The sequence below is a fragment of the Oryx dammah genome, unplaced genomic scaffold (genome assembly GCF_014754425.2).
Source record: "Oryx dammah isolate SB20612 unplaced genomic scaffold, SCBI_Odam_1.1 HiC_scaffold_1, whole genome shotgun sequence".
Classification (NCBI taxonomy): domain Eukaryota; kingdom Metazoa; phylum Chordata; class Mammalia; order Artiodactyla; family Bovidae; genus Oryx; species Oryx dammah.
Window position 1 is genome coordinate 103,767,572 of NW_024070185.1, and position 27,662 is coordinate 103,795,233.

Here is a 27,662-nt window from a genome sequence, read left to right on the forward strand (position 1 = left end):
AAAGAAAAAAAAAAGATAGTCACTAAGTGTGTATCAAAAACCAACTGATTGCTGGGCATTTTGCACTTAATCTCTTCATTTACTAGAGAAGGCAATGGCAACCCACTCCAGTGCTCTTGCCTGGAAAATCCCATGGATGGAGGAGCCTGGTAGGCTATAGTCCATGGGGTCACGAAGAGTCGGACGTGACTGAGCGACTTCACTTTCTTTCTTTCTTGATTTACAAGTAGCAAGGCTAGAAGGCAGGGGTCATCATCACTTGTATCTCACCAATGAGAAAACAGACTTATTTGTGTATTTTTAGGTGGTCTCACACTTATTAGGGGGCAGAGCAGTCTGAGTCGAGTCCAGGCAGGACTTGAGAAGTAAACCCTGACACTATCTGCTATGACTCTGTATACTCGTTTAGATACTCTCTCATTCATTCATTTAACAAATACTAGCTGAGCATTAACTACATGCTTTAGGAGCTAAGATTACAAAGATGAGCAAGAGAGTCAAGGTCCTTGCTTGCATAAAGCTAAACAAAACATAAGTGAAAAATTAGACAATGGTGCATATGAGAAAGAATATAACAGGATCATGCAGCAAAGCCTGAAGTGAAGGGGGCTGTGGGTGCTTTAGACAGGTGTGTCCTGAAAGGCCTTCTTGTTGAGAGGTTTGAACTGGGACCTGAAAATGAGATGGAACTACTTTATGGGAGGAAGACCTGGGGGAAAGAGAATTCCAGGCAGAAGGACCAGTAAGTGCACAGTTCTTGAGGAGAGAATGATCCAGACTGTTGAAAGAATAGAGAGCTGGTGTGGCTGTAGCAAAGAGAGATGACGGGGACCTAGTGGGCCATGATAGAAAGTCTGGGAGTTAGTCCAGGAACAAGGCATGTCCCCAGCTTTCAGTGCCGGCACCTGCAGCTCCATGATGTACAAGGAGGGTGGGGCAAGCAGTCTGTGTGGTATTACAGAGAGAGAGAACTGGTAAACCATGGACATGGTGGAGTCAGATCCAGTCCCAGAGGAGACACCAGCCTCTGGTCTACTTTGAGAAGGCTCTCTGACGCTTCATACCTCCAGATCTCCAAGTTCTGAAATTAAATAAAGCCAAAACAGTGAATAAACTTTCAAGAGGAGATCATCCTTGGAGGCCAGTGACAATCTGAACAGAAGTGAGAAGGACTAAGCGTCTGAGTGCCCTATCTTTGCTGCGCCACCCTCCTTCACCAGCCTTCACAGGTAGGAGCAGGAGTGTGGAGTGGGAACAGGGGCTCCCCGGGTCAAGCACAAGAAACTACAGTCCCAGGGTTCTGATTTCCTTTCCTCCTTCTCCAAAACCTCAACTTGCCTCGTGCTATGTGTGTGCTAAGTCGCTTCAGTCATGTCTGACTCTGCGACCCCAAGGACCATAGTCCACCAGGCTCCTCTGTCCATGGGATTCTCCAGGCAAGAATACTGGAGTGGGTTGCCATGCCCTCCTCCAGGGCATCTTCCCAACCCAGGGACTGAGCCCACGTCTTTTAAGTGCAGGCTCTAGTGCCACCAATGGTCATAACACTACAATTGCCACATTACAGAATGGTGAGCCCTGACTGACTGCTCATATTAGGCAGCTAATATAATGAGTCGGTCCTCCAAATTAACTATGCACAAAGTTCTTAACATGTGTCAAGCACTGACCTGTGCAGTTCATAGGTATTCCTGTATGTATAGCATTACCCCAGATGATCCTAAAAGATAGCTACTATTATTCTCTTTATGTTATACACGAGGCTCAGGGAGAGAAAGCAACTTGCCCAGAACCATATAGTAATTACTGGGACTGGAAATTAAGTCGTGGTGTGTCTGAGTCCAAAGCCCATGCGCTGATCCACTATCAGCTACTGTCTTCTGCTAAAGGTCTGTGGATGTCACCTCTGTACAAATACAATTCCACTAGGTACACTTGCCAAATTCCAGCTATGTTGAAACAGCGCCATTTCACATGTTTTTCTAATCTTTTGAAAACCTGAGAAAATAATCACCCACATTATCTTCATCTTTCAGAAGAGGAAACTGAAGATGAAAAAGTTAGGCAATTTGTCCAAAGTCAGAGTCAGACAATGAAGGAACCAGGACCTGTTCCCTGGTTTGTCTCCCTCTGAAAGCCAGATGCTCTGTGCTCTCAGACCTGCTTTGCTGCTGCGGGTCCACACGGCAGCCTCAGGCTGTCAGGACTTGGGACTCTCACAGTCCGTCTCAGCTTAACACCTCATGGCTTGATAACCCAAAGGTGGTTTTCGTAAAAGGCACTATGCATCAGAACTTCTTGGTGCAAGGGTCACAGTAAGCAGAAGCCAGTATCTTTCTAGAGAAAAGACTGCTTGTCTTCTATGTATGTTAAAATCTCCTTCTTAACAATAACACATTTTCTCTTTTGAAGAGCAGTGAAAGGTACTCATGCCATCCCAAGAATGTGTGTCTGATTTATTCCTTGATATTGATTCTGAGCTTCACTGTAATTCAGACAGTGCAATAACATCCTCCGGAGTTTTCTAGGAAGCTTTGGTGCATGTGGGGATCCAACAGTCCGTCGTGCTGGTCTGTGTTTAAGAGGCCATGAGCAGAGCTGACAGCAAGGCTCAGACCCATATATGCTCCACATTCTTTGCTGCTATGAGTCACTGCTACTAGGCCCATGACAGACCCATGGAGGCACCTCCCAGCCCTGGAGGAATGTCAGCACTAACATCCTACCAGGCTGCTGCCATGGCGACTGAGATGAGGAGTCCAGCAGGGGACAGGTCACCCAGAGCCCAGAAGCAGCCTTGTAGCCCAATCACCATCTACTCAAACCTCAGCTCTAAGGTTCACTAGATGTGTGACCTTGGGCTAGCTGATGATCCTCTCTGAGCCTATGTCTGAAATGTAAAACAAAGGAAGCAAGTTCCTACTTGCAGCCTTGCTGGTCCAAGTGCAGGAAGCCTCGTTCAGCGCCTGAATATCCTGTGAGGCATGGCTGCTGTCTAGGACGTGCTCATCAGTGCTTGTCCTCTACATGCATATTCCAGTTAGTCTTTGAAATATATCACTCGGGTAGGATTGCTTGCATTTTATCGATAAGGATGCTGGTTCCAAAGAGGTCAAATAATTGATCTATTTTTACATATTAACTAAGCAGCAGTGAGGCCTGTCTGTATTCAAAGATGATGTTCTTCAGTTCAGTTCAGTTCAGTTCAGTCGCTCAGTCATGTCCGACTCTTTGCGACCCCATGAACTGCAGCACACCAGGCCTCCCTGTCCATCACCAACTCCCAGAGTTCATCCAAACTCACATCCATTGAGTCGGTGATGCCATCCAGCCATCTCATCCTCTGTTGTCCCCTTCTCCTCCTGCCCTCAATCGTTCCCAAAATCAGGGTCATTTCAAATGGGTCATACTATATTGTCAAATCTAATTTCACCTTTTATCTTTCATCAGCTAGCTTGGAGTGCTAACAAGCGTGGGTCTAAACTTCGTATGTGTGACTTTAGAGACCTAAATATGGGAGACTTGGGCCCCATCTTCAGACAGAAGCCCAACTATCCACCTGCTTTCTGGGTCTTTGGGCTTCAGCCTTTGTCATGAGAACAATAGCACTTGATATGTGGGCCTCATCTCTCTCCACCTGTTACATCTCAGCACTGCGAGCAGAGCTCTGTTCTAGCCCTCACTATATCCAGTTATTGTGTCAGTCAAGGGAAGCAGAAGGTGGCGGAGGAGGAAGACTGGTCTTGGAGATGGCCAGGCGTGGGTTCATTTTCCATTCTGTTCCCTTGCTCTGTGACAGGGGGGCTAGTCACTCACCCCTCTGTGCTTAGGTCACCTCTCTGCATCACGCGTCCGGGGTGGGGAGGCTGCTGTCCAATTCCTAGGCCAACGTGGATGAATGTGAAATACAAGTGCTTAACGAGGTGAGTTCTGACCAAGGAGCCTGGCAGAAGGGCTGGAAGCAAGATTCTAGTGAAACTTGAGGATGTGAGAATAAGCAAGGGGCAAGGATAGAGGTAAGGACAGCCTTTCATGCCATGGCGTAAGCACTGGCTACATACACAATATCTAGAAAGTGGCAGAGGCAGACACCAAACCCTGGCCTGCAGCTCGGGTACAGAGACATCCTGGCACTGAACACAGAACTAGGAACATGAAAGGCACTCTTAACTATGTGAGTAAGTGGATGAACTTGAACATGCCACATCTCATTGCTGAATTTCCGTTTCTGCATCAGCAAAACGGGGATAACTGTACAGACAGCCTGTGGCAGTCTCAAGGATTACACAGAGTGACGCCTGAAAAGTGGCTTGTAAGTTGCAGACTTTTATAAAGGTCATATAAAGAGCACTTATTTGGGCAAGAGTACTTTCTTGGAGTAGAAGAGAAAGAGAGACATTTCATCTGAGGGGAACATGGAAGGCTGTAGTTAATAAAATATGTGAATGAATCTCCAAATGTGAGGAGTTGGAAAAAAATTTAAACATTGCTTTTCCCTTGGCAACTTATGTTTCCAAGGTGTTCTTGTAATATATTTCCTCCATCAAGAGGGTCCGGCATTACCTCCCTGCTTAGCCAAGCAGCATGAATAACAGCATGCTGGGAAAGAGGTAGTCTTAGGTTTTCAAATGATAAAATCTGGGTAGAATCTTGCTTCCCCAGTTGCCAGCTGAGTATTCTTGGGAAGTCATTTCCCTGTCTCTGAGCCTCAGTCTCTGCATCTGTCAAACAGGGTGAAATTAACTGTATCTCATAAGTTCAGGACCAGAGCCAGTGATGTTAGTGATTGTGGCCAGCCTGGTTTAATCTTTGATGCCTAAAATGTAGTTTCTGTTTGTGTTAGTCGAGTGACCCAACGTGTCAGTAGAGGTCTCAGGATGGAGGAGTCTTCGGGCCACCCTGCCAGTGGGGGTGGAGCGGGGGAGAAAGAGGAAGATGTTAGCTTCACGGGCCTGGGTCAGAAGTCACAAGGCCATGCGCTCTCTGCCTTTCTCAGCGGTAATTGTAGAACTGTTCCAGAGCCACATCTGAAAGCTGTTAGGGGACCAGGCAGCCCTGGAGGGGCTCTTTGCAAGGAGAAGAAAGTGACAGCCCCTGATGTGGTGAAGGAGGAGAGAATGAGAAGGGAGAGAGACTGAGAAACAGACACACACGTGCAGACCCAGAAAGCAGAGTGGAAAGGGGGAGAGGACACAGTCAGAGCCTGTGTTCCCCCGGGGTCGGTCTTTCATCTTGGCCTGTGCAGGTGGGCTGAGACCCACTGATAACATGAGCTAGAATGCCTGCTGTTGTTCGGTCGTGTCTGACTCTTTGTGACCCTATGAACTGCAGCACGCCGGCCTTCCCTGTCCTTCACCATCTCCCGGAGTTTACTCAAACTCAAATTCATTGAGGGCAGGAGGAGAAGGAGGTGACAGAGGAGGAGAAGGGGGTGACAGAGGAGGAGAACTCTCGAGCCATCACCAAGCTCTACAACCTCATTTTACAGGTGGGGGGACCACGGCCTGGAGAGGAAACAGACTTGCCCACGGACCTGCTGCCAATCAGTTCAGAATAAAGGCCCTGGCTTTCCTGACCCCTCCTCTAGCGCTCCTCCTCCACGCCACCTTGCTTTTTGCACAGTTGACTGAGTGGGACCCAGCTGCCCCTCTGGGATAATCATGGAAGAGGGGGCTCCAAGGATCAAGTGGGATGGGCTATTTAGGGGCCTGGAACCCCAGGCTCAAATCCTTGCTACTCCTTCCTCTGAGTTTGTTTCAGGGGAAAGAATACTGGCCAAGGTGGTTGAAAATTGAGTTCATGTCCCAGAGACTGTGGGTTGTGAGATCTCAGATCAATCCAGTTTCAGTGTATCGGTATTTCAATGAATGGGGATGTACCTTGGGACTGACTACTCAAATGCAAAGTGTTTTTCAATGTTTCTTTACCACCTTCAGGACAAAGCACAAACTCCTTACCACGGGCCCCAGTGTGACTCCTTGATGTCCCTCCCTTTGACACTATCTGTTTGGGACTCTATCACTGAGTCTCAAACTCTGGCCACAGATCCAGCCTGTGGACTGGTCTCCACTGCCTATCCTGTTTCACAGTGGAACCATATCCAGTTGCTAACGGACCTCACCTTTGTCTTTGCACACACCGCACCCTTCATCAGGGCCCCCTGACTCCTCCACTTAACCTCCTCCACCTTGTCCTTGGAGCATCAGTCAGCCCTCATCTCCTCCACACACCCTCCCTGTATAGTGCCAGGTCCTGGCCCATCTGGCATGACTGGGTTGGTGCCCAGACAATTCTCTCATGCCCACCTGAGTGTGTGAGTGTCTTCAGAACCAGAACAGGGCACTGCCCATCTCTCTGCCTGACACTCCACCTGGTGCCCAGCAAACACTGTTAAATGAATGACTGACGCAGTCAACTGTAAGGCACCAATAGTGATTCCACTGTCTAGAAATCAAGTTTCCCCATCTGTCAAATGAGCAAAATGTGAATAGATTAAAAGGCCATTAAAGGGGACAGAATAACAGAGTGGCCCAAAGCCCGGCCTTGGAATCAGGCCATTCGGTTTTAAGTCCTAGCTCTCCATTTCTTATTTATGTGAGGCCTTGCCTCAGTTAACTCACCTGGAAAATAGGAATCATAATATTAAAACCCACTAAATGGGGTCGTTGTTGAATTGCTCACCATGATGCCTGGCACGTTAGCAGTCAACGAGAGCGAGCTGTGGGCATAGTCATCAATATTACTGTTATTATTATTAAGCCACTGCCCAAGGCTCTGACGCCCTCCCCCTACACCCAGAGTAAGCTCTCCTAGTGGAGACCACCGGAGGGTAGGTGGAGAGGAAGCTGGGCCCATCTGGGACCCCGGGACCCCCTCACAGCAGGGGTGAGAGAATGAAACTGAGACTTTAATTGGCGGTGAGAGCTTCTCACGGATCTGACGGGGGTAAGAGCAGGGACAGGGGCTCAGAGGCCCACGTCAGAACTGCGTCCCCGAGAGGACGGGAAAATGCGTTTGAAGTCTCCAGGCCAATGCCTGCCCTTCCCCAGCCGCTGCATGATTTAGGCATTCTGGGGAGGCAAGAGTCTCCTCGCTGATTTGAAGGGAAACAGATGTTTCCAGGCCAGAGGCCCTGGTCTTGTAAAATCCTCCTTCCCCCACACAGCTTTGGCAAACGACTTCCCGTAAGTTCACCTCCCCCTCTCCCCCCACCGCCCCGCACCAAGCCACCACCATCCGCCATCACTCCCCTCCCTGGCATTCCTAGCACACTGTGGAAGGCAAAGGTGGTGGAATAAACCCTGAGTCCCAGCTCCAGCTCGGGGTCTGGGCAGTCAGATTTCCAAGGACACCCAAAGGCCCTTTTCTGGGGCTCAGTCTCTCCTCTCTGCAAGTGTTAGTTGTTCAGTCATGTCCAACTCTTTGCGACCCCGTGGAAAGGGTCCCCACCAGGCTCCTCTGTCCATGGGATTCTCCAGGCAAGAATACTGGAGTGGGGTGCCATGTCCTCCTCCAGGGGATCTTCCCGACCCAGGGATGGAACCTGGGTCTCCCACAGTGCGGGCAAACACTTTACCATCTGAGCCACATATTTAAGCATCTCTGGAAGGAGGGAACTAAACCAAGATCAGTGCCAAGGGATGGGCTGGACTTGATCTTCCAGGGACTGAGCATGTTCACTTCTGAAAGAGCTGGTATGATCCTTTCCAGAGCTTTTTCCATTGGAGTCTACGGTGAACAGCATGGACTTGCATGTCAGGATCCAGGCTTGAGTCTGAAGTCCATCAGCTACTGGATGGGAACAACTGAACCCTTGGGCCTTGGTTTCCTCATCAGTAAAATGTGATCAAGCTTCCATCTCACAGGGCTGTGAGAATTAAACCAGAATTCAGTCTCTCCCACTCATATTTCAGGCTTCTTGTGAATGAAACTGAGCATCGTACTTCTTTCCTTGGCCTACGCATGATGCTTAGGACAGTCTGAACCCAGAATGGGTGTCCTATAATGATCGTAACTGGTTGCTGGTAGGAAGACCTGCTACACACTGGACAGTTGAAAAACTCAGGATCTTAATCCAGTTTGTTGCTTTACAATACTGTGATGACTTCTGCCATACATCAACATGAATCGGCCACAGGTAAGTGTTTGTCCCTCCCTCCCTTGAACCCCCACGCCCACCTTCCTTCTCTTAACCTAGTTCTGCTTAAAGAGTAGAAAGAGCATTCTCAGTCTGATAATCACAAAGAAGCAGAATGGGTTCTGATTCGAACAGGCTTTGGAGTAGACTACCTGAGGCCAAAATGCTGGTTCTATAACCCACTATCTTTATAACCTTGGGCAACTTAGTTAACCTCTCTGTTCTTTGGCATTCTTGTCTTTAAACTGTGGATGATGATATTACCTCCTTCAAAGGGATGGTGGAGGAATAAAGAACTCAAAATGGTGCCTGGCACACAGTAAGTGCTACATAATAAGCATTCACCATTATTCAACGTGTGCATGCTTAAATTATGAAGCTCTTCTATAATGGTTTTAAAATGAGCTCCCCCAACCCTAATCCTTTGCCATTGATCCCACTGAGAAGTAGAGGAGCATGTCCACTCACCTTGAATATGGCAGGTTCATGCATGGTTTCACTCACAGAGCACAGCAGAAGGGACACTGTTCATCTGAGTCATAAAAGGCTATGCAATGTCTACCTTGCTTACTGAAACATTCTCACTTGGAGTCCCAAGCCTCCCATGCGAAACATCCAACTACCCTGCTGTTATAAAGCCAGACCCCTCAGATAGGCTAAGTCATGGTGTTCAGGTCATTCCAGTCTAATTTCTTTCCTTCCAGAAAGAAAGTAAAGGAACCTTCAAGCAGTGGAGTCACCTCCAACTTTTGAACCCTTGCAGCTAAGGCTCCAGACTTCATGGAGCAAAGAGCACTGTCTTCTGTGCTCTGTCTGAGTGCCTAACCCACAGAATCCATTAGTATAATCACATGGTTGCTTTAAGTCACTACCTTCTGGGGTCATTTGTTATGTCATCAGTAGTAACTAGAACAATTTCCAAGCATCTAGAGTAGGTGTCAGCAAATCTGGTCTGCTGCCTGTTTTTATAAATGAAGTTTTAATGGAACATAGCTACTTTGGTTTTCTTATAATCTGTTTTCTATAGATGCTTTCACACTATAGTGATAGAACTCAGTCATTCCATCAGAGACCATATAGTCCACGGAGCCTAAAATATTTACTATCTGGACATTACTGACCCCTGAGTTAGAGTTTTGTCAGTACTTAACATTAAAATCATTTGCTTCCATGATTTCATTTAATCCCAGAGTTAGAAATCATTCTCATTTTACAGGTAGGCACAATGAGTTCAAGTGACCTGTCCCAAGTTACACAGCTATTCTGACCCCAGGCCCAAGGCTACAATAGGCTGCTGAAGATCCAGACTCTAGTTTTGTCCCCTTGAATGAGCAGTGTAACCTTGAACCATGCCCTGCCCACAGTTTCCCAGCCCATGAAATGAGGGCATTGGGCAAGATGGTGTGGACTGACTGCCGGAATTCAGATGTCCAAAGTTTCCCCTAGCTGGGTGTTGGCCACGGGGCAAAATGTCTCTACTCTCGTTTAGTCCCGGTGCATCAAAGAGGGACTTGGAAATGATCAGCCAGGGGCTGTACAATACCGCAGGCAGCTCACCTACCAAAACCCAACCTTCTTATCTCCTAACTCAGGCGGACAACCTATGCTTTCTGCCAACATAAATATTTAGTTCCAGTGCCGGGCACAGAGAGACTGTCACGGTATTAAGAACTCTAGCCCTGGTGTCCTGGTTGTTTCAAAACAACCCAATCTGAGCTGTGACTGGGAGGCCCTGCTTGGGACAAAGGTGAGCCAGTCTGCAGCTGGGCTCCAACACCAGCACCCCCAACTTGCCCTCCCTTCAACCCCTCCAGCTACATGAGCTAACAGGTAAAGCATCAGGGGAGGCAGGAAGCCGGCAGAGAGAGCTCTGGGGGAAGGCCAAGTCTGGAAACCAGTGTGGGCCCAGGCTCAGGCAGAGGCAATAGCAATCTAGAATCATGCACTGCTCTGCCTGCCAAGACCCCCCAAATTCACTGGGTTATGAGCATTACCCTAACACCCAGAGTGCCAGAGTACCAGAATCAGAAATGAATGATGCATGTACTGACATTCAAAATGAAATAAATACAAACTGATTCACCATTAAAGCACATTGAGTACATCTCCAATACCTGACTGGGGGATGAGCTCCACTCTGTGCGTGCCTGCCACTGGCGGAACTCCTGATGGAAGCCCCACAAGGTACTAAGCAGGAGAGGAAGCACTCATGCAGAACGGTGTGGTCCGTGCTTTCAAAGAGCTCCCAGAAGTGCAGGGGGATGGTTAAGTGAACAAAAAATGGGATGCAGTGCTGCAGAACTTAGATACAAAGGCATTCTTGCCCCTACGTTTCCTTCAGGCGAGTCCCTTCTCCTGATTTTAAATAGTGGACCAAGCTTTGGGAATGCATTCAAGGGCCACCTGGACCTCCTGTCAGGGAATGCCAACTGCCTATAAGAGTCTCACTTTCTCCTACCAAAACATGGTGAAAATCCTAACCTTCTCCACCCAGAAAGCCTGAACGGTGTGATTCTGCCAATGGGTTGTGATACCCAAGGACTATGCAAATGGTTTGTCTAAACTCACTCACTCACCTATCAAGCATAAGCTGACCCCTCGAGAGAAGAATTCTAATTGGCACTTGACTTGAGCAACAGTTCCTGTCCTTCTCCTCCTTTTTCTTTTCTATCTCTACCCCTTCTCCCCTCCTCTTTTCTAACTTCTCTTTTTTCAGGGAGTAGACATGATAACACACAGTTGGACTGACTATAGCTCTTAGTTGGAGGATGTTCATCTTTTAATAGGTTGCTTTAGGGTAGAGCAGACACAGGTTAAATTTATGGTTCCAAATCAAGGAATGAATTATGCATGGAACGCCCAATTCCACTTCAACTTGTATTCCTGGGCTCTTTAAAGCAAATGTGTGGCCTTTTCCTTATATCTTTATTGCATGCTGTATGGCCTCTCTGAATCTCAGATAAAAATAATTTTTTAAATGAATTCAGTTATAAAAAATTTTTTTTGCAGGAAAGCATAACTTGGGAATATGTTGATTTGAGAGACAGAGGACATGATTTGTAGGTTTAACCTTGTCAGCAAGCTATGGGCTTTGACCCCGTGATTTGACTTCTCTCTGCCTCAGGTACCTATTGATAACTCCACAGGGATGCTGTGAGATCAAGTAGTCATCATGAATGTGAAAGCACCTTGGAGATTCCGCACACACTTCTTGGGCACCTAACTCTGTATCAGACACATAGCTGGGAACTTTTATATAGTTGTCTTCGGGGTTCTCTTTACAACTGTCTAAGGGATATGTATTATTAAATCCATATTTACAAGGAGGCAAGTAAACCATGGAAATGTGAATTGACTCTCCCAAGGCTGTGCAGAGAGCAGCTCAGCCAGGCCCCAGCACAGGGCTCCTAACTCAAAGCCCAGCGCTGTTTCCAAAAAGAATTATTAGGTATTCATTGGTCCCAACTGGGTCTTGAGTCACAGTTCAGAGGACGTTAGACTTTATTAGGAGGATGAACTCCACGTTCCCGACTTTTGAAAAGGAAGCGATCTTAGTACAGGATCACCATCACCATCACCCCTTTCAACCCTGCCATTGCGCCTCTTTCCACATCTGACCCGAAAGACTTTCTTTTCCTCCGTGGTGCCTTTTGAGGCTGCATGTTGCCAAAGCCACGTACAGAGGAAAGGAAGCCAAGTAGAGGTCATCGACTTGGATTCACCCCTGGACACTGAGTTAGGGAACACTACAGGCAGGATGGCTCTTACCTACTTCCAGCTGTGCACCCCACGAGTGAGCATTGCTTCCCCACTTGTGAAGGGCTGGTGTGTGGAATGCGCACAACCCTTGGGCTTGGAGTCTGAAGGACTGAATTAGATCACAATGCTGTTTCTTGTTCCTGGTATCTCTAAGATACTATGCCTCTGAATCTGTTTCCTTAACAGTTACACTGTGACAACAATACCTGACTCAATAGCATCAGGAAAACTAGAGACAGTACTCCGAACCTTGGACTTCTCCAGCTGTGCCCTGATCAACACTATGACCTAGAGTGACGTCCTTCCCCATGGACCTTGCTTTCTTTTCCTATGAAGCAATGGGTCACCAGATGTCTCTACTCATGAAGTCTACCAAATGTTAACACCAAATCTTTACAGACTCTTCCAAAACAAAAATAAAAGTGGAGGGAACACTGCCAGGTAACTGTATGAAGCCAGCATTACTCTGATACCAAAAATAGGTACCACAAGGAAAATACACACACAGAGACACACACACATTTACACAGTCCCATATTCCTTATAAATATTGACACAACAAATTACTCACCTAGTAACATATGTTAAAAAGGACTATACATCATGACCAAATGGGATTTATCCCTTGAAAAGATGACTGATCAGAATATGAAAATCAACCAACATCATACATCATATTAGAATAAAAGACAAAAATTACATAATCATCTCAATAGGCAAAGAATAGAGCTTTCAGAGAGCCCAACACCCTTTCATGATAAAAATACTCAACAAACTATGGATAGAAGGGAACATCCCCAGTCTGATAAAGGATATCTATGGAACATTAACATTACACTTAATGGTAAAGACTGAAAGCTTTCCCCTTAAGATTAAGAACAAGACAAGAACTTCTGCTTTCCCTATTTCTATTCAACATTGCTCTGAAGGTTCTAGACAGGGCAATTAAGCCAAAAAAGGGAAATTAAAGTCACCCAGACAACAAAGGAAAACGTAAAATATCTATAGTTGCAGATGACATGATTTTTATGTACAAAAACAAAGGAATCTATATACACACAAAGATCTTCAAAAAAATAGTTCAGTAAGTTGCAAGTTTAAAGATTAATGAAAATAAATCAATTATATTCTATATACTAGCAATGAAGTATCAGAAAAATAAAATTAAGAACAATTCCATTGACAGTATTGTCAAAAAGAATAAAATGATACGAGTAGTTTTAACAAAGGTGTGTAAGACTTACACACTGAGAACTATAAAACACCACTGAAAGAAATTTTAAAAGACCTAAATAAATGGAAAGATACCATGTGTTCATGAACTGGAAAACTTAACATTGTTAACATGAAACTACTTCCAAATTTATCTATAGATTCAACATAATCCCTATAAAAAAATCACAGGTGATTTTTTGGGGGCAAAAATTGACAAACTAGTCCTAAAACTCATGTGGGAATATACAATACCCAGAACAGCCAAATAATCTTTAAAAATAAAAAAGACAAACTTTAATGATTCACACATCCTGATTTCTAAATTTGCTACAAAATTACAGTAATCAAGGCTGTCTATTACTAGTATAAGGACAGATCTAGGTGAAGGAAGTAAACTTGAGAGTTTAGAAATGAATACAGTCATTTGATTTTCAACAAAAGTGCTAAGACAATGCAATGGGGGAATAATGATCTCTTTCATAATAGTTTCTTCAGCAACCTGTTTGGAACAATCAGATAGCCACATGCAAGTGAATGAAACTGGACCCCATTCTTACATCAAATAAAAAAATAATTCAAAAGGGATTAAAGACCTAAATGTAAAAGCAAAAACTATAAAACTCTTTGAAACAAACATAGGAGTAAAACTTCATGACCTTAGATTAGGTGATGATTTCTTAGATATGACACCTAAAGCACGAACAAAGGAAGAAAGAGATGATTAGACTTCACCAAAAATGGAAAAAAAAAATAGTACTTTAAAGGACACTACCAAGAAAGTGAAAAGACAACCAACATAATAGGAGAAAATATTTATAAATCCTCTGATACAGGTCTAATATTTGGAATATATAAATATTATAACTCAACAACAGAAAGACTAACAGCACAATGTAAAAATGGTCAAAGGAATTTGAAAAAACATTCTGCAGAGAAGATATACAAATGGTCAATAATAAGTCACGGAGATAGGCTCAACACTGTTAGTCATGTAGGGAATGCAAATCAAATCTCTAATGAGACATCTCCTCTTAACCATTAAGATGGCTACAATAAAGAAGACAAAAATAGCAAGTATTGGCAAGGATGGAGAAATTGGAACCCTCATATATAGATGGTGAGCATGTAAAATTATGTAGCCATAGTGGAAGGGAGTTTGGCAGTTTCCCTCAAAGTTATACCTAAAATTAACATCCGACTCAGCAATTACATTCCTAGGTATATACCCAAGAGAACTGAAATCATATGTCTATAGAAAAACTTGTACACAAATTTTCACAGTGCTATTATTCTTAATAGCCAAAAAGTGGAAAGCGATTCAAATAACCATCAACTGATCAATGGATAAACAAAATGTATATTCATACAATTGAATATTATCCAACCATAAAAAGGAATAAAGTCCTTATTCATGCTACAGGATCAAAGTTGAAAACATTGTGATAAGTGAAAGAATTCAGGCAGGCTGAAAAGGCCACATATTATATGGTTCAACTTATATGAAATGTCCACAATAGGCAAATTCCTACAGACAGAGGTTAGTGGTTGCTGCCAGAGTTAGGAGAAGGGGACGATGGGGGTGATTATTAATTGGTATTGAGTTTCTTTTTCAGATTATTAAAATATTCTGGAATTGCTGTGGTGGTTGAACAAATCTGTGAATATCCTAAAATCTACTGAACTATATACTTCGAAAGGGTGAAGTGTATGCTCTGTGAATTAGAACTAAACATACACATACAAACTCTATAAAGAAACAAAACCAGTGGTGACAGTCTAGAAGCATCCTGCCTCCAAGTGGTGGCCACAGTAGAGATGTGGGGTCTGGGTCTCTTACATATGCAGCTTTCTGACCTCTGAATTTGAGCAAACACCTCTTGCCCCAACCCCTATTCCAGAATTTCTCAAAGGGGAAGCAGGACCTACAATGGAGCCTTACGTGGATGGTTATGACTTTGGTTTATTTGTAAGTGTAGGAGTCTGCAGCAGAACCCTTCAGGACCTCAGTACGTTGCAAAGGTCAGGGGCATAGATTCGGAACTGGAAAGTTCTAGGCTTAAATATCCTCTCTGTTGCTTACAGGCCATGTGATACTGGCTAAGTAGTTCACTGCTTCCCCTTAGTTTCCTTGTCAACAAAACAAACACACTTCCACCTGCCTCACAGGATTAAGAGGAGACTCAGAGTGGGTTAGCCAAATTCTCAATCCATAGTTAGAATTATCACTTTTAAAGCCCCTCATCTGCACTTTCTGTCACTTTGATAAACAAAAACGTCCAGCTGCATTCAGTGCAGCGGGGCATCATCCCCATCATGAATTAACAACACGTTAGCCCTAATCCACAAGGCACTCACAGCCCTACCTGAACAGATAAGACATGTCCACAGGTGCCAGCGGGGAACAAGATCGGATGGAAAGTCAAGCTCGGGGAAAACTGCTTAGAGAAGTGAAAGGGGTCGACAAAGGCTTAGGCAAGACTTACCAGCTGCTGCCTTCAAGTTAGGAAGGCCAAAGAAATAGAGGGTAAATGTGGGTGGCATAAACCTGGATGACTCGAAGATCAACTATCCAAATCCCAAAGGCCAATACAAAGGTGAAAGATGACAGCAAACTGGCCCTGGACTTGTGATATCTCAGGGTTCCCCACTAGGTGGGAACTACAGAGAAGCTGGACTCAGCTGCCCAGCAAGTGTCAGCCTTGAGGGTCAGCCTTGCCGGTGTCAGCCTTAGGTTCCGAAAGAGAACTCAAAGCATTCTCACAAGCTGAACAACTGTTAGCACCAGGATAGCATCTTACCAAGTAATTCATTTAAACCCTTTCTTGAACTAAGGCTCAGAGAGGGCAACCAGCTTGTCCTAGGTCACATAGGAAGTTCAAAGCAAATCCAGAATTTGAATCCAAGGTAAGATGCTGCACAGACATTTGGCATGGTAAGCAGATTCACAGTGAGGAGTCAGAACAGTGCTGATGGCAGGGTACCCCTCCCCATGGTGATCGCACTGTCTCTACCCCACTTAGTCTGAGCTGTAGGGGGGGTCTCCAGAGAGCCTTATACTGGGCAGTTGTTGCTGCTCTGATTTCCCACCCCTCCTTCCTCTTACTCCTTTGATGATTATTCTCTGGGCCATATGCCCTGTTCTCTGCTTGCCAGGAGGGCTCAACTCACCACTTCTTCCCATGAGCCATTATTGGTGGTAAGTAAGTGCCAAGTGCTATGGCTACTGTAAGCCTGATCCCTGACCCCCCAGGAAACATGCAAAAGAGGTTCCTCTCCCTCCCCATGTGCAGACTTGGGACTCAGAACCCTGCGGTGAGGAGGCAGGCAGAGGACCAGATTGAAATCCATATCTATGTCCAGCACCAGCTGCCCACTCCCCACTATGGGCTCTTTGCTTTAGCCAGCGGGTCTGATCTCTGCTGTGAACTCAGGCAACCCTACACAGCCTTCGTTTAATATCTCAGAGCCCCAACTGCCGTCCGGCTCCCTTTGCCCCATGAAGATAAGCCTCTCTGGTCGACTGGACACATCGGCCTTAGAAACCTTGAGCCACCAGAATAAGGGAGGCTGGCTGGGCACGGTTGGGGCATCTGGCCCTGATAAGACCTCGCCACGGCTGGACAAGCTCTCAGAGACGTAAGGCTTTGCGTAAGCACGAGATTAGAAGAATACATTTTAAAGATACTTATTTATTTTCTTTCAGGTAGTGACATAAAAAGAGAGGGGGAAAGTTTCCCAAAGGAGATAAAACACAGTGGAACTTTCTGTGACTATGGTTGTTACAGAAATTAAGTTAATATTAATAATAAATAATAACAAAAACTCCACAATGTCAGTTGGAGGAAGCTGCAGTTTCAATTTTCCAACATACGAAATGAGGAATGCTGGTGGAAATCAAAAAGCCAAACAACCTAGAGGGGTGGGGTGGGGAGGTAGGGGGGAGGGAGGTTCAAGAGGGCGGAGGCATATGTACACCTGTGGCTGATTCATGTTGCGATATGGCAGAAACCAACACAATGTTGTAAAGCAATTATCCTCCAATTAAAAAAGACACACATTTTTTAAAAAGCAAAACAACCATAAACTCACTCTGTTCTTCAGACTACACTGATACAAATTTAGGATAGCGGTTATGTCTTAGGAGGGAAGACAATAAGACTGGTGATAGGGAGGCAAAGTAATCTTCAAGTGTATCTTTAATTTTAATTTCTTTCAGGAGAAAAGAGCTCTGAAACCACTGTGACAGAGGCCTGACACGTATTAATCCTGCATGGTGGGCACATGGAGGCCTACTGTACTGTCTCCATACTCTCTGCATTTTCGTTTTCATGATTAAAGCAAACACATGAATGCCTTCCTGACACCTATCAATTTACACTTTGCAAAGCTTATTACACAAATAACCTTGAAAGCAAGACAAAGCAGGCTTTACTGCCCACACTTTACATTCAGAGAATTTGATGTCTGCTGGGAGGGAGGAGCGGGGCTTCTGAATCCAGGCCAGGCAGGGGTGGCAGGGTGATAGAACTGGGTGAGGGCTCCTGTGCTGCACTCACCTTGGCTTTGAAGACAAAGCTGTTCTGTCTGACACAGAAACCTCTGGGGTCTGGACTGGTCCAAGGACTAAGACGGCACCAGGAAACTTCTGACCTCCAGTTTCTCGGCCAGTCTCCGTACCTCCACGCCTCCGCACTTTCTGACAATGAGCCTTGATGCCATTGGCTCAACCGATGTTGCCTGCAGCCTGGATGTGAAGCTGGGGCTTCTAGGCAGTTCCCTAGAGCGCCTGCTTCACAGTCACACCAGGTCATTCTCTGGGGACGCTCCTGGCCTAGCCTCATTTGGTGAATTTGGTTGCTGCACCTAAGAACTGTTTGCCTTCCTCAGACAGAACACTCAGCAGCAAGAGAGGCAGGAAGGACCCAGTGCCGTGGCATCAGAAAGACATAGTCATTCCTCTTTATAACTTCTCTGCGTGATAGTTTCAAAGTCCATATACCCCAATTAAAAAAAAAAAAGAAAGACCTAGTTATAGACTCTGCCCTATGCTTCACCATCGTAAGCTTCTATTTTCTCATCTGTATAATGGCGATGATAAAACTAAGGAAGCGATTGTTGTTTTCAGTTTCATTTGTTTCCTTTACCCAGTCTTTCTTATTCCTTTTTCTATTCCCCCCCCCCACCGGAAGCACAGTGCCTGTATCCACTTAACAATTTCTCCATCTTTTATTACGACTTGGGTGGAACTATCCATTTCACATCCCTACCTCCCACAATAGAAGTGCTGACATTTCCCAAACATGGCAACTCGAATTTGTTCCTGGGGGCTGACAGAATTGGTAGGAAAGGGATATGTCTCTCTTTCTCTGAGATCACAGGCCTGAAGAACCATCAAAGCCTGTAGCTGCTGGGGTCCATCTCAGTCCCTCCGTAAGGAAAATCCACCTGAGAATGCAGCCAACACACAGAGGCTGGGGCCGAGATGCAGATATCATGTCATATCACCTGAACTCCTGGATGTCTCTGCAGCTACAGTTAGCATACCTGTTGAACTTCCCAGGGGATGGCAGTGAGTAAGTTCCATTTTTGTCCATAAGCAATTTTGATTTGAGTTTCTGTTACTTGTATCCAAGAGTTCAGATTCTCATCATACCCTTCTGCAATATCTTGTAGAAAGTTATTGTGATTAAACATGCTAATGTTGTTGAATTGTACACCTAACAGAGTGGTGGTGGTTTAGTCACTAAGTCGTGTCTGACTCTTGCGACCCCATGGACTGTAGCCCACCAGGTTTCCCTCTCCATGGGATTCTCCAGGCAAGAATACTGGAGTGGGTGGCTATGTCCTTCTCCAGGGGCTCTTCCCGACCCAGGAATCGAACTCTGGGTCTCCTGAATTGCAGGTCGATTTTTTATCGATTAAGCTATATCTGGGGCATTTCTACACGCTCAAGCAGGGGCTGGGGAGACAGCCATCGTCATTAATAGGACCGTATGGGCTGTTGCCCCAGAGGAGGACTACCCCTGTGCTTAGCTCTGCACAGCTGCTGCCTGGTTGTGCACCTCGGGTCAGGTCGCTCTCTACCTGGCTCAGGACCACGTTTCCAGGCTCTGGAAAAGACCCACACCTGTTCAGGTGGGACTAGTCACTTTTTCCTCTAAGTGTCTTTTAGTACTGGGTTGGCAAGAGAAGTTGGTTTGGGTTTTTCCATACCATCTCACATACCATTTAGCAGCTGATGGAAAAACCCAAACCAACTTTTTAGCCAACATGATACCTAGGACACGAAGCCAGGAAATTACCATCCTCATCTATCCTTTACCTGTGGTGAGCCCCCCTGGCATGAGGGCTCTCTGGGAGAAAGAAACCACATCTCATTCTTCTTTTAACCCCATCAGTTTCTCACACGGTAGTGGCACCAGAGAATTGTTTGCTATTTCAGAAGCAGACAAGGGTCAAGTACTCTTAAAAACCAGAAACAGAATAACCGGGGTTGTTGCCAACTTTTACACTGACTTACTTAGCTTCCTTTTTTTTTTTTTTAAATCTTCCAGAGGGCAGTCATAGTCCATAGTAGGTGCTTAGAAGATGCTTTCTATCTTAGGCTAGCCCAAAAAGCAAGAGTCTAGAGTCAAGTCTTCACTGATGAACATCAGGCAGGATGAATTGGTGCATGCTGGGGAGCGGTCTCCGTCTCACCTCTCACCCTCTCTGGGCCATTCATCTGAGACTGTACATTTCAACCACCTTCGTTTCTTCCAGTTCTGGTCTATAACAGATGTCACTGCGTCTCATCCAGGCCTTGGGAACAGTTTCCTTATTTGTTGCCAACCGTTCTGTCTCACCTCCACCCTACTGCCAGTATATTAGCCAAAAGGATCCCCCTAAAATGCAAATCTGACAATGTCTACTGAGCAGCTCCAAACCCTTAACAGCTCTGCTTTCTCTAAAGATAAAGCCCATACTACTTAGCTGGGCAATAGCATCCTTTTGTGATTTGAGCCTTATCAACCTCTTCAACTTCATTACCCAAATTTGCCCCATTGCCTCATAGTGACTTGAGCAGTAAACCGGTATATTACCATGCTCTTCAGTTACATATGACTTCCTCTCCCTGGAAAGCCATTTATTGTCCCTTCTCTCCTCTATCTTTACCTAAGTGATCCCGCTCATCCTTTAACACTCAACTAAAATGTCACCCTTTCTGGCCAGCTTTCACTGGACTAGGAGGCATTCTCCCCTCTGAGCTCTCATGGGCTTATCAAGGGCCACATTTTATCATGAGCTCCATGGCAGGGGGGATGATTGTACTGACTCTCTGGGATGTAGTGCAGAGCCCTACAGAGAAGCAGATACTCAAAAGCACATGGAATGAACAAACACCCATGTTGAGTGAGGATGCTACATTTGAGCATACCCTTAGAGAGTAAGCAAGCATCAGTTAAGAAAGGCTACAGGAGGTCATTCCTGGTTGTCAAAAAAATTCCTTGTTCTCCCCATCTGTTTCCCCATGGATCATCATTTGTACGGCATTGTAGAACCACTTCACTGGTTTTAATTGGCTTGTGGCATGGTGGTTTGTGTATACGTCTGGCTCCTCCCAGAGCTCTTTAGGGCAGAGATTGTGCTTCATTCCTCTACCTGTCCACATAGAGCTTCACAAAAGGGAATACACTGCGAAGGTTCAGAACACAGGCTCTGAGATGCCATCTTTACTTTCATAGACTATCAAGTCTAATCGGGGGCACACATTAGCACACATAAATATGTCACTGCAAAGTTTACCAGCGGTAATAAAGGAAAGGGATGGGGAATCTCATTTAGATTACGGGATCTGGGGAGGCCATTCCGAGGAAGCAACACTTAGGCTGAGAACTGAATAAGCGGCGCAGCTTACGCCAAGGCCCTGTGATGGGTCAGAGCACAAGATCTGGAGTGTATTGGCTCATTAAATGCTAACGTGGCTTCTGGGGAGCCTGGGCTAGTTAATGATTAGGAGCTTGAGCTCTGGAGCCAGCCTGTCTGTATTTAAATCCTGGCTCTTTACTGGTGTGTGAGTTTAAGCAAATTTCTTAACTTCTCTGGGCTTTGGTTTTCTCATCAGTTCAATGGGAATCATAAACCACTAACCTCATTGGGTTACTGAGAAGATGGGATAAGTTAATTTGGGTAAAGCATTTAGAACAGTGCCTGACGTATTGAACGCACTCTAAGTACAAAACATATGTATTGTTGATTCTTTCATTTTCCCTCAAGTGTTTACATGAATAGTATTATAAAGGACAAGGCAAAAGCCTTGCCTGGAGAAGACATATCCAGGTTAGCAGCTGAGAAAAATAGTGGGGAATTATGGGAAGTTACCCAATAAAATACCAGGGACTCAGTTCACTTCTCTATAAATGGTATAGGCCTTGCCTCCAGAGTAGCCTGTGTTATGGTGCCAGTAGCACTCTTGAGACAACTACAAAGAGCTTCCTCTGGCTTGCAGCTGGTTATCTGGCTTGGACACAGTTACTGAGATTCCTGGGAGAAAGTGTAACTCCATGACATGGTATTATTTTAAAAATTCACAGGAGTAAAGCAAGAACAAATAAAAAGCTCCAGGGATTACCACTGCTTATTTTAAAGATGCTTTTGTGGGTTTAATATCCATTGAGAAGCCAGCAAGATTGCTGTTTATTTATCCTGTAGCTTCTGCGTGTCTTCCTTGCCCCTTTGCACTCTCTCTCCCCCCCGCCCCCTGTTACAGGCCATAGATAGGATTAAGAAAGGTCTATTTATGGTCTTAAGTTATTACACATGTTGAAGGAGAGATTTCTAGGGGGCAGGCCTGTGATAAGGATGAGAGGAGCTGGGTATAGTTTGGGGAGTCTGGCAGGCAGCTCACCCACCCACCAACCTCTTCACAAATGAGACAGCTCCCCGGGCCTTCCTTGCCTGTTTGAGTCTGTGAATGTTTCCCAGAAAGACATAGTAACTTCTCCTTTTTCTGGCAGGAGCGTCTGATGAAACTCCTTGAAAACAAGGCCTCTCCTTCCCCTTCAGGCTGGCCTCACACATGCTAATGCAAATGAGTCCTGACCCAGCCTGGGGTCTGCGGGAAGGCGGCCAGAAGTTTTAGAACAAACACGCAAAGAATGTTATTTCATTTCTGGCATCCTGGGGAAAGAGGGACAGAGAGAGGGAAGTTGGGCAGTCAGGAGGTGGAGTGAGGGAGAGAATGAATATGAATGTTTCCTGCAATAGGACTGAAGCAGATGGAAAGACTGGGAGAAAATTGATAGGCATAAAGAGACTATGAGGTGTCAGAAACTGACATGTAGAATACATATATTTTTAATCCCACTTGCACATTTTGAAATTGAATATATTACTACCACTTTTTGGATACAGGAAAAGGCTTGGTCTCAAAACTTAAGCATTTTTTCATAGGCTACCCTTCCCAAAGGCAAGATGGTAGAGTCAGGATTTGAACTCAGATCTTAAAATTTCAAATCCTGTGCTGGGCTGTCTTCTCAATGAGGCTTATTGTTTGTCATTTGATAGATTCCCCCCACGCCAAACAAAAAACAAAAAACAAACTGTGAACATAACCATCCCGCATCGTCCTACTCTCTGCATCCCTCTCTTTCTGCTGACCTAATCACAGATTCAGTATCTCTTACCAGGACTGTTACAACAGCCCCCGAAGTCTCCCTTCTTGTTGTTTAGACACTAAGTCATACCTGCCTCTTTTGCAACCCTATGGACTGTTGCCCGCCAGGCTTCTCTGTCCTTGGGATTTCTCAGGCAAGAGTACTGGAGTGGGTTGCTATTTCTTTCTCCAGGGGATCTTCCCAACCCAGGGACGGAACCCATGTCTCCTGCATTGCAGGCAGGTTTTTTACTGCTGAGCCACCTGGGAAGCCCCACTGTAACCCACACTCCATAGAGGTCATCCTAAAACCCAACTGTGGGCTCCTCATGACTGCTCAGAACAAATCAACGGCTCCTTGGTCTGCATTACAAAGCCTCACAAATCCTGCCTTTCTACCCTTTTATACTATGGATCTCAACTATCCTCACCTTTCTGCTGTTCCCTACCCCACATGTCCCTCTAATTTCTCACCTCCTTGTCTTCTCTCAGCTGGGGATGCAATAACAGCCCTAATTCTAAATGGTCACTGCAATCTGTTCTTCCAGAGCCAGCTCAAATGCACCTCCCCCAGGTACACTGGCTATTAGAGATCACAGCCTCCTCAAAACTTTGTTATGAGGCAAATCACCCTCTATTCCAGGATAATTAGCTCCTTACAAGTTTGTTCCTAACACTGGGCAAAGCTCTTTCGGTCTAGGCCATATGTTTTCGAGGTTCAGCTGCACCACTGGCTATGAGAGGAACACATAAGAATATCCACAGGTGGACTCTAGAGCTAGATATCTTGTGTTAGACTCATGGTTCTGCCATTTACTAATAAGGGAGACCTTGAACAAGTCATTTAGTCCTTCTGTCTTAGTTTACTTATATATAAAAAGTACCTATATATAAAAAGTACCAGGCTCCTCAATTCATGCCTGGAAAATCCCATGGATTGAGGAGCCTGGTAGGCTACAGACCATTGGGTCACAAGAGTCGGACACGACTGAGCGACTTCACTTTCATAGTACCTATTATATAGTACCTACCTTAGAAATTACCCTATTGTGAAAAGTCAGAGCATTAGTGGGCATAAAGATACTGGCACAACGCATAGCAGTAGTGAGAGCTTAATAAATGGTCAATGACACTATCGATTGGTAGGCAGGGGCCATGGCATTGCCATGAATGTCCTTGGCTAATAGTGACAGATGTTTACTTGAAAGTCTGACTCTATCCATTCAACCTGCTACGTCTATTCCTGACCTTTGTTGATTTCTAAATTGAGCGCCTGCTTAGTTCCAAGTCATATGTTACAGATTCATAGACATCTAAATGTGGTTTCTAAAATCTGTTCTACTCTTGGATTGCTGGCAATTTTAGTTCTCTATGATCATGAGAACTACATTAGACATGGACTCAAGGAGTAATTCTCTGGCCGCTCAGACAGTAAAGAATCTGCCTGCAATGTGGAAGACTCAGGTTCGATCCCTGGGTCATGAAGCACCCTTGGAGAAGGGAATGGCTACCCACTCCAGTATTCTTGCCTGGAGCATTCTAGGGACAGAGGAGCCTGGCAGGCTACAGTCCATGGGGTCGCAAAGAGTTGGACACAACTGAGTGACTAACACGTTCACTTCCAAGGAATGATGGAAAAAAAAATGGGGGACAGGAGGAGGCATTTCTTCTGTTAAATATTTGGGGAATGACTCCAAATTTGCCACTTCATGTCCAAAGAGATCCTAAAAGATGCTCAGAGACTTGTGGCAATGTTACAGAGGGCAGCAAGACAATTAGCCAATTATGCTTCTCTTTCATGGCCCTGGTGCAGTCCTACTAAAGAAACGTCTTATATGTACTTGATATTGAGCACCTACTGGGTGCTAGATCTGCTAGTCTTGTGAGCTTTGCACATATTAAGTACTCTATTTGCACCATGATAAAACTCTAGTGTAGACAGTGTCAATACCCTCGTCTTCAGTTCAGTTCAGTTCAGTCGCTCAGTCGTGTCCGACTCTTTGCAACCCCATGAATCACCGCACACCAGGCCTCCCTGTTCATCACCATCTCCCGGAGTTCGCTCAGACTCATGTCCATCGAGTCCGTGATGCCATCCAGCCATCTCATCCTCGGTCGTCCCCTTCTCCTCCTGCCCCCAATCCCTCCCAGCATCAGTCTTTTCCAATGAGTCAACTCTTCGCATGAGGTGGCCAAAGTACAGGAATTTCAGCTTTAGCATCATTCCTTCCAAAGAAATCCCAGGGTTGATCTCCTTCAGAATGGACTGGTTGGATCTCCTTGCAGTCCAAGGGACTCTCAAGGGTCTTCTCCAACACCACAGTTCAAAAGCATCAATTCTTTGGCACTCAGCCTTCTTCACAGTCCAACTCTTAGATCCATACATGACCACAGGAAAAACCATAGCCTTGACTAGACTGACCTTAGTCGGCAAAGTAATGTCTGCTTTTGAATATACTCTCTAGGTTGGTCATAACTTTTCTTCCAAGGAGTAAGCGTCTTTTAATTTCATGGCTGCAGTCACCATCTGCAGTGATTTTGGAGCCCCCCAAAATAAAGTCTGACACTGTTTCCCCATCTATTTCCCATGAAGTGATGGGACCAGATGCCATGATCTTCGTTTTCTGAATGTTGAGCTTTAAGCCAACTTTTTTGCTCTCCTCTTTCACTTTCATCAAGAGGCTTTTTAGCTCCTCTTCACTTTCTGCCATAAGGGTGGTGTCATCTGCATATCTGAGGTTATTGATATTTCTCCCGGCAATCTTGATTCCAGCTTGTTTCTTCCAGTCCAGCATTTCTCATGATGTACTCTGCAAAACCCTCGCCTTATAGACGTGTAAATCAAGGTCCAGGAAAATAAGTATCTGGTACAGTAAACAGTCGGACACAACTGAGCGACTGAACTGAACTTAACTGAACAGCCAGAAAGATCTGAGTTGCCACTAGGACAGCCTGACTTAAAATCCTAGTTTCTTTGCCTCTCAGAAGCTCAAGATGATTGAGGGCACTTGGATGCTCAGAGTTAGGACAAGAGAGCAGCAGGTGGTCAACAGTGGAGTCAATAGCATGGTCCAGCCCAGCTCTGACACCCGTTCTCTGAGTGACCACGCCCCTACCCTCCCTGAGCTGCAGTTTCTCCTAAGAGAGAAGGTTTAGGTCCATGAGGTCTGAGTCCTCAAGCTCTACTGTGCTGTGATTCAAATGTGAAACCAGGAGGGGGTTGTTGAAACCTGGGGGAGGGAGTCTGTCCTTGGGGGCAAGGAGAACAGAACAGAGGGGAAAATGCCAGAAATCTGGATTCTGCCTGGCCTCTGAGTTTCTACACATTCACGATGATCTCCTACAGTCTGTTAACACCTTTCCAGTGATGACCTCAAGACTGTTCCTAACAGCAGCCTCCTTCACAGACGGAGGTGGGCGTTTGGAGGTGGGCGGGGTGGGGTGGGGTGGGTAGCCCCTCAGACTGTGGTGTTGGACCCACAGCGAGGTAATGGCAGCAGGGAGAGGCCTGGCTTTGAGTGTGGGTCTGTTCCTATTCAGGGGTCCCTAGAGTCCTAGAAAGTCAGAGAAGGAAGGGGCTTCAGCATCCAGTCTCCTCTCTGTGATGAGGAAGCCCCTGAAGTTCAGAAAGAGGAAGCTCTTTGTCCAAGGTTGAGAGGGCAGCCTAGCTGGGCTGTATGTGACTCGTGACCCCATCCTGGGGAGTTCTCCCCTTGCTGAGCTGTCTCTGTGCTGTCCCTCAACCAACCACCCCCAAGATACAAGGCAGGGAGTCAAGGCCTGCTGGTAAGAGCTGTCGATGGAGCATTAGGAAGCCTGTGTGCTAACCCTGGTTCTGCCCTCACTGTGAAGCCTATGGGTCTCTTTGGGCATCAGCTCCCTTATCTATATACTGAGAGAGTTGATTTAAATAAGAGAGCCTAAAGCAATAAATTACAGGCTCATTGTGACCTACACAGTTGGTTTATATGACCAGTTTTGAATCGGCTTCCAGCAAGTACTAATTAATAGATTGCATTTAAGCCTAAGTTTAAGCATTTAAGCTTGGAAGGTTATTCAACACTGAATCTACAATTCTCACATAGCAGTGATGAGCTGGAGCTGAGTGTCCGCTGCTCCATTTCCAGTTTACCACAGTCCCCACCACTCCCTGTTATGAAGCAGGGAGTGGTGGGGACGCTGGTCACACCGACCCGTTAAGGTCACTTGCTAGTTCATCCTTATAAAGCCCAGTCCATCTCCCTCACTTCCCTGCTCCCCAGGCGCAGACCACAGCATCCCGAGATTATCAGCCACTGAGTCCTGACAGGGGCCTGAAGTCTGCCTCCCACACATCACCCAATCCTGCCCCCCAGGGGTCAGAGTGGATACATCTGTGCCCTCTGATACCCACGTGGTTCTACAGAGGGTTGAAGACAGTGGGCCAGCCCCTGTGTCTTCTCTTAACTTGAAAGAAGAGTCCAGGCCCCTGAAATGTTCTCTAGGGACCTCACTCCTAGGGCCCTTGGTGACCTCCTTTTTCTCCTCTGGACACTGTCCAGATGCTTGGTCTTCCCCTTGCAAGTCAGGAAGGCATGCTTGGAGCCATGAGGCTCCTTCTGGTCATCCCCATTGCCTCATCCCACACTCCGCTCCTCTAGGGGCCCAGATGTGGCTGATGAGGCCCTCGCCCGCTCATAGCCCTAGCTCTCTGAACTCCAGCCCTTGCCCTCCTCACTCCAGCTACACTCTCTGCCTCATCACACTCTCTCTCATTTTCTGGGCTTCTCCTAATCCGTCCTCTGCCTGAAACTCCTGTGTTAGTTCCCTGTGGCTGCCATAATGAGCTACCACAGAGACGGAGGCTTAAAACAACAGACACATATGATCTCACAGCTCTGGAGCCCAGGAGTCTGAGATCAAGGTGAAGGCAGGACC

General features: G+C 45.8%; 1 protein-coding gene across 2 annotated transcripts in view; it reads right to left on the reverse strand.

Moving 5' to 3' along the window:
• ASTN2 (astrotactin 2) overlaps nucleotides 1-27,662 on the reverse strand; it is a 1,024,651-nt gene that overhangs the window by 17,812 nt on the left and 979,177 nt on the right. The gene's annotated exons all lie outside the window — the stretch shown is intronic.